Genomic DNA, 15,633 nt, shown 5'->3' with positions numbered 1-15,633 from the left:
TCCTCTCTCTCCATCCCTGCCACCATCTCCTCACTTGGCCCAGGGTCAGGGTCAAGTCCACTCTGGACTCTTCCAAACCTCACTGCCTCTGGCTGTGTGCTCCCTTTTATCTACAAAACAAAACAAAACAAAACAAAACCCCTATCCTCCTCCATACCTCGAAGTAGTCCCATCCTTTTCTATTTTCTTTCATTCACCAGGTTAGAACCTTAGACTAGGTGAGTTATATCTCTTTGTATGTGTCTACCTAAATACCTTTGTTTGTGACTATCTAAATCACATTGTAATCAGTTTAGCAATAGGAAAGAAACTCATAGAAGGCAAAACCAAGATCCTAGCTGGACAGAGTCATTTCCAGCAAAGGCTCCAAATGCAAAATGAGATTTTAGGGCAGAGGGAAAGGCCTATGGTCTGTGCTGCCAGCAGAGACTTTAAGCCTTGCTGTGGCCCTCTCCTGGTTTGTTTGTTTTTTTTTTTTAATTTATCTTTATTTCATGTTCATTGATGTTTTGCCTGAATTTATATTTGTATGAGGGTGTAGGATCCCCTGGAACTAGGGTTACAGACAGTTGTGAGCTGCCATGAGAATGCTGGGAATTGAACTCAGGACCTCTGGAAGAGCAGCCAGTGCTTCTAACCGCTGAGCCACCCCTCCAGCCCGGTCCTCTCCTGCTTAAGCAGCCAACACTTCACTGTGCTCTGTTTGTGGTTTAGACTATTTGGGTTTTGACATGTACTTTGGCTTCTTTTTCTTTTTCCTTAGAAAATAGCAGTACAATTACAAGTAGGCAGGTGGCCTTTAGTTCTTTCCTTGGGAGGGTGAGGCAAGAGAATCATTTCAGCCCAAGATTTATTGATTCCCATCTTTAAAAAAAAATTAAAAATGTGTTTTTAAAAAGACTTATTTGTGTGAGTGCAGAGGTAGTGAATCCCCTTGGAGCTAGAGTTACCTGCAGTTGTGAGCTGCCTGACCTGGGTGCTGGGAACTGAACTTGGGTCCTCTAGAAGAGCAACAAGTATTTTTATGAACTGAGCCATCTCTTAGTCCCCACCACTACCACATTTTTTTTTCTTTTTATTGAAAACATTTTTTTTCTCATATAACATATCCTGCTTATGCTTTCTTTCCTCTCCTTCTACACTTCACAGGTCCTCTCCACCTCTCTTCTCAGACAGAGTCACTACCTCTCTGTCTCTCATTAGAAAATAAACAGGCTTCTATGAGATAGTTATAAAATAAAATACATTATAATAAAATATAGCAAGACAAAGACAAAAGTAACACATCCTAATTGAGCACACCAAAGTAAACAGAAGGAAAAGAGCCCAAGAAAGGGCACAAGAAACAGAGACCTACATGTTCACACACTCAGGAATCCCATAAAAACTGAACTGGAAGCCATAATCTATATGCAAAAAAGTTGTAGAGTAAAAAAAGAGAAGAAAAAAATACATAAGTAATTTTTTAAAGATAAAATTTAAAAAACAATATAAAAGGAAAAGCCCTGACATGACATTATGACAAGAAACCTCATATGATTTCCGTGAGTCCCTTTCTGACCATCTACCCCTGGGCATGCAGCCTACACCTAAGAGTAGTTTGTTTTCCCAGTGAGACTTCCTTGAAGGAAACTGTTTTCATAGTCAAATGGTTAATTCACAGTTGTCCCCAAAAAACAAAGAGAATCTGAAAGAAAGAGCTACCAAGTGTGCCCTGTCCTGGGACCATGTGGTAGAGGCATGACTTACCCACCACCCCCTTTCCTTCCTCTCCCTTCCCTTGTTTTTTCTTCCCTGGGTGCAGAGTGTATGTACATGCACCACATGTGTGCAGCTGTTTTTGGAGGTCAGAGTGGGTGTTGGATGCTGTGGACCTACAGTTACAGATAGTTGTGAGCAACACAATGTGGGTGCTGGGGACCAAACCTAGGTCTTCTCAAGAACAGCAAGTGCTCTTAACCTCTGCCTATCTCCCCAGACTCCATATGCCTCAACTTACGGACGGTACTAATAGCATCCTAAAAACCATTCTCCTGACCTAATTATATCCCCGAGGCCCACCTATAGACACCCCCAAGTTGGGAATTAAGTCTTCAGCTTAAAGATTGAGGTGTCACAATATTAAGTTTATAGCTTATAGCTTGCTGTGTGTCATAGAGTTGATACAGCATCCTACACACTAATATGTGGCCTACGAGAACAAAATATTAACTACTGCGACCCTTTTGTTTTAGGGCAAAAATTTGATTCAAACACACATAGATTAAAATCATCCTCTCCCAGAACAGTAGGGAATGGATTCCACAACATCCTGAAGATACTAAAATTTGCAGGTACTCATGTCATTCATTTAAAACCCAACAGTATTTACATGACTCTACACACATCATCCTTTGTACCTTACATTATCTCTAGATTACATATAATCAATAATACAGTATAAATACTATGTGTGATGGCTATTTTAGCCCATTAATAGATTCTTAAAGTAGGTATTTTGGTTAAGTTTAGCTGATTCAAGAAAGGATATGAGACATTGGTTCAAAAAGAGGAGAGTGGCATATTTTAGCTTTTTTTAAAAACAGCTTGAATATTTTGAAATAGTGATAGTTCTGTAGACAGTGAAACAAAATCATGCTAACTGTCTGTCTGAGTTAGGATTTTACTGCTCTGAACTGACACCATGACCAAGGCAACTCTTATAAAGACAACATTTAATTGGGGTTGACTTACAGGTTCAGAGGTTCAGTCATTATCATCAAGGCATGGCAGCATCCAGCCAGGCATGGTGCATCTTCATCTGAAGATTGCTAACAGAATCCTGGCTTCCAGGCAGCTAGGATGAGGGTCTTAAAGCTCACAGCCACAGTGACTGCACCTACTCCAACAGGGCCACACCCACCCCAACAAGGCCATACCCTCTAATAGTGCCACTCTCTGGGTCAAGCATATACAAACCATCACACCACGCAAATGGTTATCCTGTTGTTGTCCTAGTTTGCTTTCTGTGGCTGTAGTAAATACCCTGCCCTGAAATTAGAGAGGAACGAATTTATTTCAGCTTACACTTCCAAGTAGCACACTGAGGAAAGACAGGGCAGGAGCCCGGATGCAGGAACAGAAGCAAAGACTACGGAGGGATATTGCTTACTGCCTTGTTTTCCATGGCTCATGTTCTGCCAGCTTTCTTATAAGGCCCAAACCCATCCGTCTAGGGATGGTGCCTCCCACAGTGTGCTGGTCCCTACTGTATCAATCATCAATGAACACAATTTCTCACAGACACAACCATGAGCCAATCTAGTCTGGGCAATCCTGCAGTTGAGACATCCTCCCGCCCAACCTTTTTTTTTTAGTGACTCTACATTGTGTCAAGTTTAACATAAAAACTAGCCAGGACAAGTGTGTGTGTGTGTGTGTGTGTGTGTGTGTGTGTGTGTGTGTAAAATCATATATATTTGTGATATAGGCATGGGTGTTCAAGGGTGAGAGCTTGTCTTTGGGCATCTCCCTCCATCACTTTTTAGTCCCTGAAGCATGGTTTCCTGCTAAACCTGGAGATTGCTGACTCAGCTGGTCTAGCTCACCAGCCTGCCTAGGGATTCCCTGTCTCTGTCTCCTGGACCACCATATCCACTGGCTTTTATGTGGGTGCTGGGGTCCTCATGATTGCATGGTGTGTGCTTCATCCACTGAGTCCCTTGCTTGTATTCTTTCAGAAAAAAACCCCAAAAGGACAAGGTATGTGTGTGTCCAGTTCAAATATACTACTTTCTCTGTTATATCTGTGAATTCAAGTCCCATAGATACAAAAAAATCTACTGCTTGTGTTAAAAGAAGGAGAAGGAGAAGAAGGAGAAGGAGAAGGAGAAGGAGAAGGAGAAGGAGAAGGAGAAGGAGAAGGAGAAGGAGAAGGAGAAGGAGAAGGAGAAGGAGAAGGAGAAGAAGAAGAAGAAGAAGAAGAAGAAGAAGAAGAAGAAGAAGAAGAAGAAGAAGAAGAAGAAGAAGAAGAAGAAGAAGAAGAAGAAGAAGAAGAAGAAGCTTCCAGTTATCACTTTTTGGAAGACTAGATATTTAACAAATGTTTGAAAGCAAATCAGTGAACCAACTGTTCTATCTTCCTGTGGCTTTCTGGGCTCGGCACCATGCTAGGTTTGCTCCCTTGGGAGAAAATAGCTGATGCTTTCAAAGGTAAGATCAGAAGGGTTTTTTATGGAAAAGAAGGCTTACTCTTCAGTGGGGTCCTGCAGGGCATAACTAGATCAGAAATAAAAGTTAAAAGTTACACAGAGGAAGGACTTCAACTGCAGCAGTGGAGCAAGGTCCTGGCAGGCATCAAAGTTAAGCTGAGCTATGACTCCATCAGAATAGAGCACTGGAGTAGAGTTCTCTGAGTTTCAGGACCGGAAGGGAAGATGTCAGTGTCAGGTATATGGCTGGATAAGATGGCCTCTTGTCCTGAGAGCTGAGGCTGCCATGTTTTCAACAGGTCATTCCCAGCTTCTTCTAGTGAAAGTGTAGAGGTGCTGCAGACTCAAAAGCACACACAACTTCCTGAGTATTGAGGACCACAAACATTAGCTTAGTATTGCTATTCTTTGCATTGGCTTTTTAAAATACTAAAGTTCTACCGATAAAGTATTAGGCTTGTTTCTCTAGTAGTTTAGTAGATTAGAAAACTCTAGGATTCTTGCCTGATTGTAGTGTTAGCACAGGAAGCCATGGGGCTGCCATTCAAAAGTCTGTGAAGAGGAAACTGATTGATTGAGTGTCTTTCTTGCTGTTGTTTACTGGTATGACATTTTATTCTCTAATTTTTTTCTCCTTTAGAAAAAAAATAGAGATATGCTACGTAAGGACCTAAGGCAAGAAGATTAAAAGCTTAAGGTCTCTCGGGCCTGGGGAATGAGCTCAAGGCTAGCCTGGAACTTATGAAGATCTTGTCTCTAAAACAAAATTGTAAAAACAAGAGTTGTAAGGTAGCCAAGTGGTTGTGCATTCACCTATCATGGGAGAGGCCTTGCATTCAATCCCAAGCACTTTCCTTAACCTGGTTTTTAAGGCCTTTCTTCTCATGTCTCCTTAGTTCTTTCTTTCTGTTTGTTTGTTTGTTTGTTTGTTTGTTTGTTTTTTACACAGGGTCTCACTCAATAGCCCTGACCAGTCTGAAATTCTCTGTAGACCAGGCTGGACTCTAGAGATTCAGCTGCTTCTGCTTTCCTAGTGTCGTTTCCTTCTTCTTCTGATCAGATTTGATGCTTGGGAAGCTCAGTACCTGTTGTATGTTCTTTTGGGGCAGGGAGCATTCCAGAGTCAGCAGGCAGTGCAGAAAGCACTGAGTGAATAGGGATGCAAAAATTAAGTTAAACCAACAAAAGCACAGCTCGGGCATCCATAATTACTTATTTTATTTTTACTCAAATAGGGATTCTTCAGGAACCTCAGACAATGAAAATCCTGGGCTACCCTTTCCAGCGAGGTCATCAATGGTGAATGATGCAGGCTAGTGGGATCTAAATTGGAGAACCCTGCTCCAGGTGCCCCACACTTAATGTTACTCTTCAAAATAAAAGCCATCAAAGATACAGATACAGCAAAGATACAGAGCAGTGCTGTGATTTGCCCAGGGTCACAGCATTAAGAAATGGCACACTGATAATGCTCACTATATCAGTGTGCACCCCAAATCTGAATCTGTTGTCACACTCCTCCTCCAAGGTCGAGGTCACTCCACTCTCCCGGGGAAGCCACATCTCCCTGGCTTCCTGAATGTTATCTCCCAGCCCTTTTATTGAGTATACTCTGTGAACATTTAAAGATTTGTTTTTTAGAAAAAAAAATTTTTTTTTTTTGCTTTTTATGTTAAAGAAGGAAATTTTGGGGGCTGGAGAGATGGCTCAGCAGTTAATAGCACATGTTATTCTTACAGAGAACCTAGGTTTAACTCCTAGCACCTACAGAGAGGCTCACAACAATTCATAACACAACTTCTAGGCATCTGGTACCACCCTCTTCTGACTCCATGGGCACAGGTACACATGCAGCGCACAGATATTCGTCAAGGCAAGACAGTCATGCACAGAAAATAAAATAAATCTAAAAATAATTTAAAAAAAAAAGAAATTTTGTTGAGGAAAAACACAGTAAAATAACAGAAAGAAAAAGAATGAGACTGGAACTGGAGAGTGTGCTCAGTGGTTAGAGCACTTGTTCTGGGCTGGAGAGATGCCTCAGCGATTAACAGCACTGACTGCTCTTCCAGAGGTCCTGAGTTCAATTCCCAGCAACCACATAGTGACTCATAACCATCTGTAATGGGATCTGATGCCCTCTTCTGGTGTGTCTGAAGACAGCTACAGTGTACTCATATAAATAAAATAAATAAATCTTAAAAAAAAAAAAAAAAAAAAAAAAAGCACAAAAGAGAGCACTTGTTCTTGCAAGGGGCCTGGCTTTGATCCCCAGCACCCACACTGAGGCTCACATCCTCCTCAGGAGCGAGGTAGACCTGTGGTTCACAGACATACTTGTGGGCCAAATACTCACGCATACAAAATAAAATAAATATTTAAAAATATTTTTTAAATGTTAAAAGAAAGAAAGAGATGTCATAGTTCGTTAAATCAAAGCACTTAGAAAGCAGAGAATGGTGGCTTTCTATGAGTTCAAAGCCAGCCTTGTTTATATAGCTACACAACAAGTTCCAAGGCAACCAGGGCTACACAGGGAGAATAGTCCCAACATAACAACAACGCCTTTTTTTTTTTTTTTAATATGGATGCTATCCTATCAGTGATATGTTTAAGATTATCACCAACAATTTCTTTCAAACATGTCTTTCTTCATCTCTGTCCCCTGTTGAAGACTACTGAGTTAATTGAGGGAAAAATATTCGCTGTTACTAGCCGTAGTGGCACACAGAGGTAATCCCAGAATGTGCGAGGCAGAGGAGTGAATTTTGGGAATTTGAGGTTAGCCTAGGCTATGGAGGAAATCCTGTCTAAATGGATAGTTCTTATGTTCTGCTCCCCACCCCCCATCCCCACTGGTATCCTTTGAAATTTCGTGGCTAGTCCTGTCTGTTGCACTCTCATCTCACCCTTGATAAGTCTACATCTTGTATTGACTTCTCAGAGGACTCTGGAGCCACGCCCACATCTGAGTGACATTTCTCAAGAGGCCCCGTGTATGTATGGCTGCCTTGCTTTAAGCTTGCTAATAGGTGAAGGTGCTGGCAACAGGGTTAAAACAGACCTTGATATCAAAGTCAGTTGTAGCGAGAGCACCAGATACTATAGCTCTTATTTGTCTTCAAAGAAATTTTGTTTGCCTAAAGGTCAGAGTGCACACGTGTTGAAATTTGAGGTGTAAATTGACTGGTGAAACTTGTAACAGGTGCACAGTAACCAGCTCAGTCACCAGAGGCCGCATCAACGAGGAAAGCTAGGAGTGTATCTTAAACCAGAGAACAGTGCATGCCTGGCCTAAATGTGATGGGTTTTCCATCATCCATCTACCTGAGACTGCAAGGCCACACAGGTTGTATATGAAAGTTAATTCCTTTTTAAAATATTATTTATTTTTACTTATATGAGTACACTGTAGCTGTCTTCAGACACACACCAGAAGAGGGCATCAGATTCCATTACAGATGGTTGTGAGCCACCATGTGGTTGCTGGAAATTGAACTCAGGACCTCTGGAAGAGTGGTCAGTGCTCTTAACAGCTGAGCCATCTCTCCAGCCCTAATTTAATTTAATTTAATTTAATTTAAAATTTACAAGCCACAATAGCAGGTAGCTACCATATTGGGCAATGTCTCCTCATCCCACTTCTTGGGAGGTATGTGGTAGTAGAGACATAGGAAATCACCTATTCCGTAGCTGTATCTTAAGGTCTATACTCATACATGTATGTGCACATGTTTGTTCTGATTTCTGTGGTTTCTTTGAGGCTGTCTGCTTGAGAGTGTTTGTTTGTTTGTTTAGAGCCAATCTGAGGTAGCCCAGTCTGGCTTTGAAATCACTATGTACCTGAGGCTGGCCTTGAACTTTTGGTCTTTCTGCCTGCACCTCCCAAGCGGTGGGACTAGAGTTGTGTGTCACCATAGCTGGCTGAGACAAAGTTCTCAAATGGAGTGACTTTATAGAAACATGCTTGCTAACACATTTTTTAGTAAATACATTCAACAAATAGTATGTGGGTGCACGCATATAGCACACAAGAGGATCACAGAATGACTGGCATTTTGGAACTACCAGCTATTATAGTTATTTACCAAATTATGGTCACCACACCACTGGTGACTCCAGTGTTCCACAGACTGGTAAGGTAAGGTCAAAAATCTTTCAGGGTTGTTCCATTAGCATGGCAATTTGTTTTGATTCCAGACCTTGGAATGTTTTAGTCTTTTACAAATTAGAAATAAGTATAAAATGTAACAATGTGACCAAAGCATGACCCTTTCTCCCCTTTCTCTTACTGGCCGCCATTGTTTTGAGGAATCTGGTGTTTCTAGGGGCCCAGCTGCTCAGAGTCCAGTGGCACGTAGGGCCCAGTGGCACGTAGGGCCCAGTGGCAGTATTTCAGCCCGCACCTCATCTGTGGTGAAACAGGTTCCTGTCCATAGCAGCTACAGGCAGAGCACGAACACAGGCAATGTGCCTATAATCCTGATTCTGTGGAAGTGGGCAGCTGGAGGTCTTGACTCCACAGTGTTGACATCTTCCACGAGTCACCCACATCTTTTTCTGGGTCTTTTTGATTCCAGATCTCTCTGTCTTAAATCGTTGGTAGATTTTCTGAGGCTTTCTAGAAGCTTCCTTGAGAACTTTTTGGCCTGTTGCTCTCCAAAGACCTCTGGCCCTGGCCAAGGATGATGTCAATTTTCTTCCTTATTTTTCTGAATGTTCACTTTAAAGAATAACATTGACAATTGCCCTCCCCCCCACACACACATACAGGATATATTAAACGAGACCAAAAGAAAAACCTCCAAACCACAAAACCATGCTCTGGCTCACAGAGCCTGCCTCTGTAAGCAGCTTCTGGCTGCAGAAAGTCTCCCAACACACAAATATCTTCTTTTTACACAGAAGATCATGGCAGAATCTGGCCAAGTTCTGGGTGATGGAGAAATCTACTTCATAGCCCAGCCAACCTGGTGTGTGAAAAGCTGAAAAACTGTATCAAAATTTACATGCCCCACACTGTCAAAATTTACAACTCTCTCACCCCTGACAACTGCCAGTCATCCTAAAGCCACGTGCTCAGGTGGGGGTGGGGCATAGCTGTTTCCCTGTGACATCTTGCTTATGAGGAGTTATCTTTTGATAACACAATGCCTCAGTGGAACCTGGCCTGAAGTCAGTGTGGGGAGCAGTGGAGACTCTAGGTAACTACAGGAGCCTGGATAGTAGAGGTAGGTGCCCCTTGTCTGGAGGACTGATTGAGTAGAAGCAACTGAGAAAGTTCTCTCTACAGCCACCTTGCAGCTACCACAGAGGGTGGACTAAGACAGGAGGGAGCAGAGACACAGGGCACACATGCCTGGTTTGTTCTCATGGCAACCTGAAAGTGGAGATAAGCTTTGGGTAAGAATGCCAGGTGGGCACTTGCAAGTGATATGACCTTGGGCCTCACAGCTGCTGTCTGCAAAATGGGGGTGGGAACAATAACTTACAGTCATTCCTATCTGACATATGTTGACGATTTGACTTAGACACTCACAGTTCCTGCCCCAAGGAATTGGGGGTTTTAACTGTGGCTGGCAAAGACTGGGGTGGAGGGAGGTTCAGCTGTGTAACATAGAAAGACAGTGGATGGTGGGATAGGAGAAATGACTGTAAGGGTTGGGAGTGGGCACTTCTGTGAGGTTTACAAAAGAACAGGCGCAGCCTTTAGTGAGTTCTTATTTTTTGTTTGTTTGTTTGTTTTTCGAGACAGGGTTTCTCTGTGTAGCCCTGACCATCCTGGAACTCACTCTGTAGACCAGCCTGGCCTCGAACTAAGAAATCCACCTGCCTCTGCCTCCCAAGTGCTGGGATGAAAGGTGTGTGCCACCACTGCCCGGCTTACTGAGTCCTTATGATCAAGCCAAGCACCCACCATTAAATGCAGGACCTCACTTAAAACCAGCACTAATGTTACAGGGCTGTGGCAGAGAGGTTCTAGATATTACTCAAGGACACATAGATTGGGAGGGTTCAAGTAGAAACTTTAGCCAGGAGAAAACACCAAATATGTATGTATGTATGTATGTATGTATGTATGTATGTATGTATATATGCATGTGTGTATGTATATACATATGTGTGTATGTATATTTATATATATTATGTTATATAGGTATATGTAAATAAATGTGAATATATAGCTATATAAAATAAATATGTAAGTATATATAAATATACATATATTTTCTATTATTTCTATTAGTTTTTATTGCTGTGTGTTTATGTGTGATTTTTATGTTAGGTCTGTGTCCTATGTGTAGGGGTCAGAGGATGGCTTTGTGGAGTCAGTGATCTCCTTCCACCTTTCTGTGGGTTTATGGTTCAAATCTGCGCCAAGTGCTTTACTGCTACTATACTTGCTGGACCATCTCTGCAGCAGGCTCTGGCTTCTTCTTTTTCACTCAGCTTATTACCTCACAAGCTGTACTGAAACGTAAATAAAAATCTCTGTGCCGGCCAAGCCCATAGACAACAGGAACTTAGTAAGAACAAGAGGTCAGCCAGCCTTGCTCTCGGTTCTGCTCTCCATGAACTGGCCTTCCAGGGCGATTCCCCTGGAGCCCCCTGAGTAAGACTCTAGAGCGCGCTCTGCGGGATCCTGTAGAGTCCTGGAGGGTAGGGCGCAGAAGAAAGGTGTGCACGCGAGAAGCTCTTCAGCGGTGACCCCACTCCTTCCTCCACTTGGCCAGTAAGTGGGCGTGGAAACAGGGGTCGGCCTGAGTAAGGATCTGAATCCCTGCGGACTTCCTGGAGAGTTCACCCGGGACCCAAAGCGTGGTATCCTTGGCAGGTGTTTGGCCCTGCAGGCCCCTTCGCGACTCTTCTCCTTCTGGCATGCTCCCCCGGATCCTGCCCCGCTTCTCCCAGGAACCGGTTCCTTGGAGATGAAAGACCAGAAAACTCAACAAGCCATCGGCGGCTCTCACTCGATTGATTTTTACACAAAATTTGCCTTCATGCACGAAGGATGGAAAAAATGATCCCATAAATAATGGATAACAAAAACAAATGCAGGGAAGAAATCAATAGTCACACACTTGATACTGCAGGGAGATGGGGGAGGAAAATAAGGAGCCTGTTCCAGCCAAACGGCACCTCAGGGAACCCCTTTCAGTACTTCCTTCTGGGGAGAGAGAGGCCTGGCTTGCCCTGGGGACCTCTGGAGCCAGAGTGGGAAGTCCCTGGAGGGGAGGAGACAGAGAGTTGAATCCCACAGATGTTTGGCTTCTCAGAGTCCTACTGAGTTGAGCGATCTCTCCCTTCCCCTCCCTCTCCCTCTCCCTCCCCTTCACTTCTCCCTTTCCTTCTCCCTCTCCCTCTCCCTCCTCTCTCTCTCCAGCATTCCTGGTTTGTCTTAGGTCAATTGTACCTCCCGGGGATGCCCTCATTTGCAGCCCAATCTCCTTTCTGAGCTGTCTGTGTGACCAGAGCAATTCTGGCTTTTCAGGGCTGCCAAAATAACTTCCAAGCTTTTCTGCGGTTCCCTTTCTACGGAAACTCAGCAGGCTGCGCACTCCCTATAGGCGCCTCCAGTGTGCCACTGAGACAGGAGTCTGAGTCCTGGTTCTCAGTTTACTCTACTTTCCTCTTCTGTCAAAAGGGATGTGTACAGACGCTTAGCCTGCTGAGAAGAGTTAAATGACTTGGTGCGTATAAAACTCTGGACATTTAATATAACAGTCAAAATAAAGCAGGTAAAATCACCCACAAAGGACATCAGATTCCACACTTCCTCTGTCTGACGTCACTTCCGGACCTGGACAGGGTGATTCCACTTGGAGATAGGACACAGGCAGTAGCCTCCTCCTTCATGTGACTCTTCTCTCTCGAGGCTTCTTCTTGCTTAGTTTTCTAGAGTCCCCACTTCACTGGAAAACATGTCTTTTATGTTCTATGCACCTAGTGATATGCAGCCAGAGCCCCTCCTATTCTTTTCATTAGCCCAAACATCCTCCTTGAAGACATTCTGTTAATAATAAGCATGTATGTTTGCTTATGTACATACGTGTGTGCATACATACATCTATGAATGCATATCTTCATGTGTCCGTCTCTATATGATAGCAAAGTGCCTATTATTCTATACTTTTCCTATCATACATAGCACATCTTGGAATTCCATCAGCATGTCCATTTTCTTTGATATTTTTTTGTTTGTTTGTTTTTCCTTTTGAGACAGGGTTACTTTGTGTAGCTGTGGCTGGCCTGGAACTAGCTCTGTAGACCAGGCTGGCCTCGAACTCATAGAGATCCACCTGTCTCTGTGTCCCAAGTGATGGAATTTTATAAAGATGTATGCCACCACTGCCTGGAGGTTTTTAGTTTAGTTTAGTTTGTTTGTTTGTTTTGTTTTGTTTTTTTAAATAGCTGCCCAGTTTATTTCATTCAGCAAATGACCCATAATTATTTAACCAATTTCTGTTGATGGCATTTAAATTTTCTCTAGTTTTTTGCTTTGAAGAAGATGCTGTGCTAAGGAGCCTCATGCATTAGATAACTTTTCAGCACATCAACACAATAAATGCCCACATGTGTAATTGCCAGGATAAAGGGGATGCATACTTTTACTTTTGATAAATGTCCAGTAAAATGAAAGTACCAGTTTGTGCTTCATAAAAAAAATGCACCCACCCATCTGTCATATGGGAGTGTGTCTGCTATCTCCATTCCTGAAGCACACTTAAGAAGGCTTCAGTGTGGCTTTCCACAGCCTCACTCCTTGGCAGGAGTCTCTGCTCCAAATACTGGTGAGTGTCATCATGTCTGCATTCTTCCATCTCGCCTGTTGTTGTAATTCATATGCTTCTCCTCTGTCTGGCAGAATTCCATATATCCCCCAGACAGCCCTTGCTCAAACACCACCATGTGTGGGACACTTCCAGTGCCCTCCTGGTAGAGTCAGTCTTTAGACCACCTCTCCAGCACTGGGCACAGAAGGCTACCACAGTGCTTACCACAGTGTCATATTGTTTACATGCTTATATCCCATTCACTGTATGCTCAGAGGGAATTGTAAGTACTGAATATCTATTAAACAGATGTGCAAGGTTCTATGCTGAACACTGTTGGGAGGACAATACTGTAAAAGGCTGGCTCCTATCCCTCCAAGAACTTACAGAGCTTTCTAGAACTCTGGCTCTCTAAATGAAGATTCATATTAATAACTTCTGGAGCTGTCATATGAGACTAGACATATAGTGTATGTGGTGGAACTAGGCTAATATCCAGAAAAGTCCATACACCCTTGGGTCTCCAAACCCCATAGCCCTGGGGTTATAGGTACCACCATGTGCTACTACACATCACCAGGTGTTTGTTTGTTTGTTTGTTTGTTTGTTTGTTTGTTTGTTTTTACCAGACAGGGTTTCTCTGTGTAGTCTTGGTTGTCCTGGAACTTGCTTTGTGGACCAGGCTGGCTTTGAAGTTACAGAGATCCACCTGCCTCTGCTTCCCAAGGGCTGGGACTAAAGCTGTGTGCCACCACCTGGCTTTTTCAATGTAGGTGCTAGGATCTGAACTTAGGTTCTCCTGCTTGCACAGCAAGTACCATCCCCCAAGCTCCCACCATACCCCATTTTCTTCTTAAGCAACTTTTCTTTCCTTTGTAGTGCTGAGGATTAAATCCAGGGTCTAAGCAAGTAGTCTAACTTGAACATACACGCCAAACCCATCCTTCCCTGTCAGTCTCTCCTTTCTCCTGTCCGTCTTTCCTTCCTTCCCTCCTTCCTTACTTTTTGGAACAGGTGTGGAGAATTGGTTTTGCTAGAGCAAGGAGGAAACACTGAACTATGAGGGACAGGCCAGGAAGCTGTGTAGCTCTGCTTCTCGGGGCACACTCTACACCACAGAGTGTGAATCAGATGTTCAGCGTCCACCAAGAAGTGGCGACAAGTGTGGGTTACCACTCAAGGGACAGCACGAAGTAAAATTATAGGAAGCAGAAAAAGTTATATGAGAGAAAGAAGCAAATACCAAAAAAGTTCAGTGTGCACAGCAGGGCTGATCCCTTAGCTGAAGGAGGTGTCAGTTTCACACTCTCTCTCTCTCAGCAACCTGATTTGAAACCCCAAACCTATCAGAAAGCTTGATCCTTAATGTGGATTATTGTTTTATAAATTATTAAGGAGAGCAATATCTCTCCATTTACTGAATGTCATAACAAAAGAGTTAGGAGGGAAACCAAGACATTGTCTACCCAAAGAGCCCAGCATTTGGACAGTGTAAAGTCACTAAATAATTCAGCAGCTATTTGAAAGTATAGTGTTTTGTAATTTCGACAGAACCATCTTTGTCTGGCTCTCTGTAGTGTAGAATTTTAAAAAGATGCTCGCCTCCATGAAGACCTGTTTCTAGGAGAAATGGGAGTTGGTGGAAACACTGCTCAGGAGGAAAAGGACTGTCTAATTAGAGACCCTTGTGTTTACTTGGATTTTAAATTTTTTATGAGACTGTGAGACCTAATCATTTTCAAGTAATATCTTTGATTTTTTTTTCCCTCTGTGCCCACACATGTGTTATCTGAGAATACCTATCCATGCCTTCTTTCCTTACATCTCTTTCTGTGAATACCCATGGAAGGGGAACCACTCATGTGAGATGATTCTAGCATCCCAACCAGAAGAAGGATGAGATGCTAAAGCAGAATGTGTAGGATCAAGTCTGCCCTGGCTCCCATGCCACGGAGGCAGGAGCATCTGCTTAACGTTACCTAGAGCATGAGGTAAAACACAGGAGGACTGACCTGAAAGGAAGCCATCATTCATCGTTTTTGGTTTGCTTATTTCTAGCTGATCTTACTAGAGAGGATTTATGCAGCTGACCGCAGTACATAAAGCTAAAATAAAACATCCTGAGTATTACTGGAAGTAGTAGAGCAGTGGTTCTCGGCCCTCCTAATGCTGCGACCCTTTAATACAGTTCCTTGTGTTGTGGTGACACCAACCATAAAATTATTTTTGTTGCTACTTCATGGTTGTAATTTTGCTACCATTAGGAATCATAATGTAAATATCTGTGTTTTCTGATGGTCTTAGATGACCCCTCTGAAAAGGTCATTTTCCCCCCAAAGGAATTGTCACCCACAAGTTAAGAGCCACTGCAATGGAGTATTACAAACAGAAAACCACGTAGGTTTGTATACAGCCCCTACCAGCCAGTCCTTTATGAACTGGAGCAGAATACTTGATCTTGGCCGGGCGGTGGTGGCGTACGCCTTTAATCCCAGCATTTGGGAGGCAGAGGCAGGCGGATTTCTGAGTTCGAGGCCAGCCTGGTCTACAGAGTGAGTCCAGGACAGCCAGGACTACACAGAGAAACCCTGTCTCGAAAAACCAAAAAAAAAAAAAAAAAAAAAAGAATATTTGATCTTGTGCTTCAGTATCCTGATCTTTAAACTATG

This window comes from Arvicanthis niloticus, chromosome 14, assembly GCF_011762505.2.
Source record: "Arvicanthis niloticus isolate mArvNil1 chromosome 14, mArvNil1.pat.X, whole genome shotgun sequence".
In the NCBI taxonomy this organism is placed as follows: domain Eukaryota; kingdom Metazoa; phylum Chordata; class Mammalia; order Rodentia; family Muridae; genus Arvicanthis; species Arvicanthis niloticus.
The sequence above is the reverse complement of the archived record's forward strand: the minus strand, read 5'-3'. Positions refer to the sequence as shown.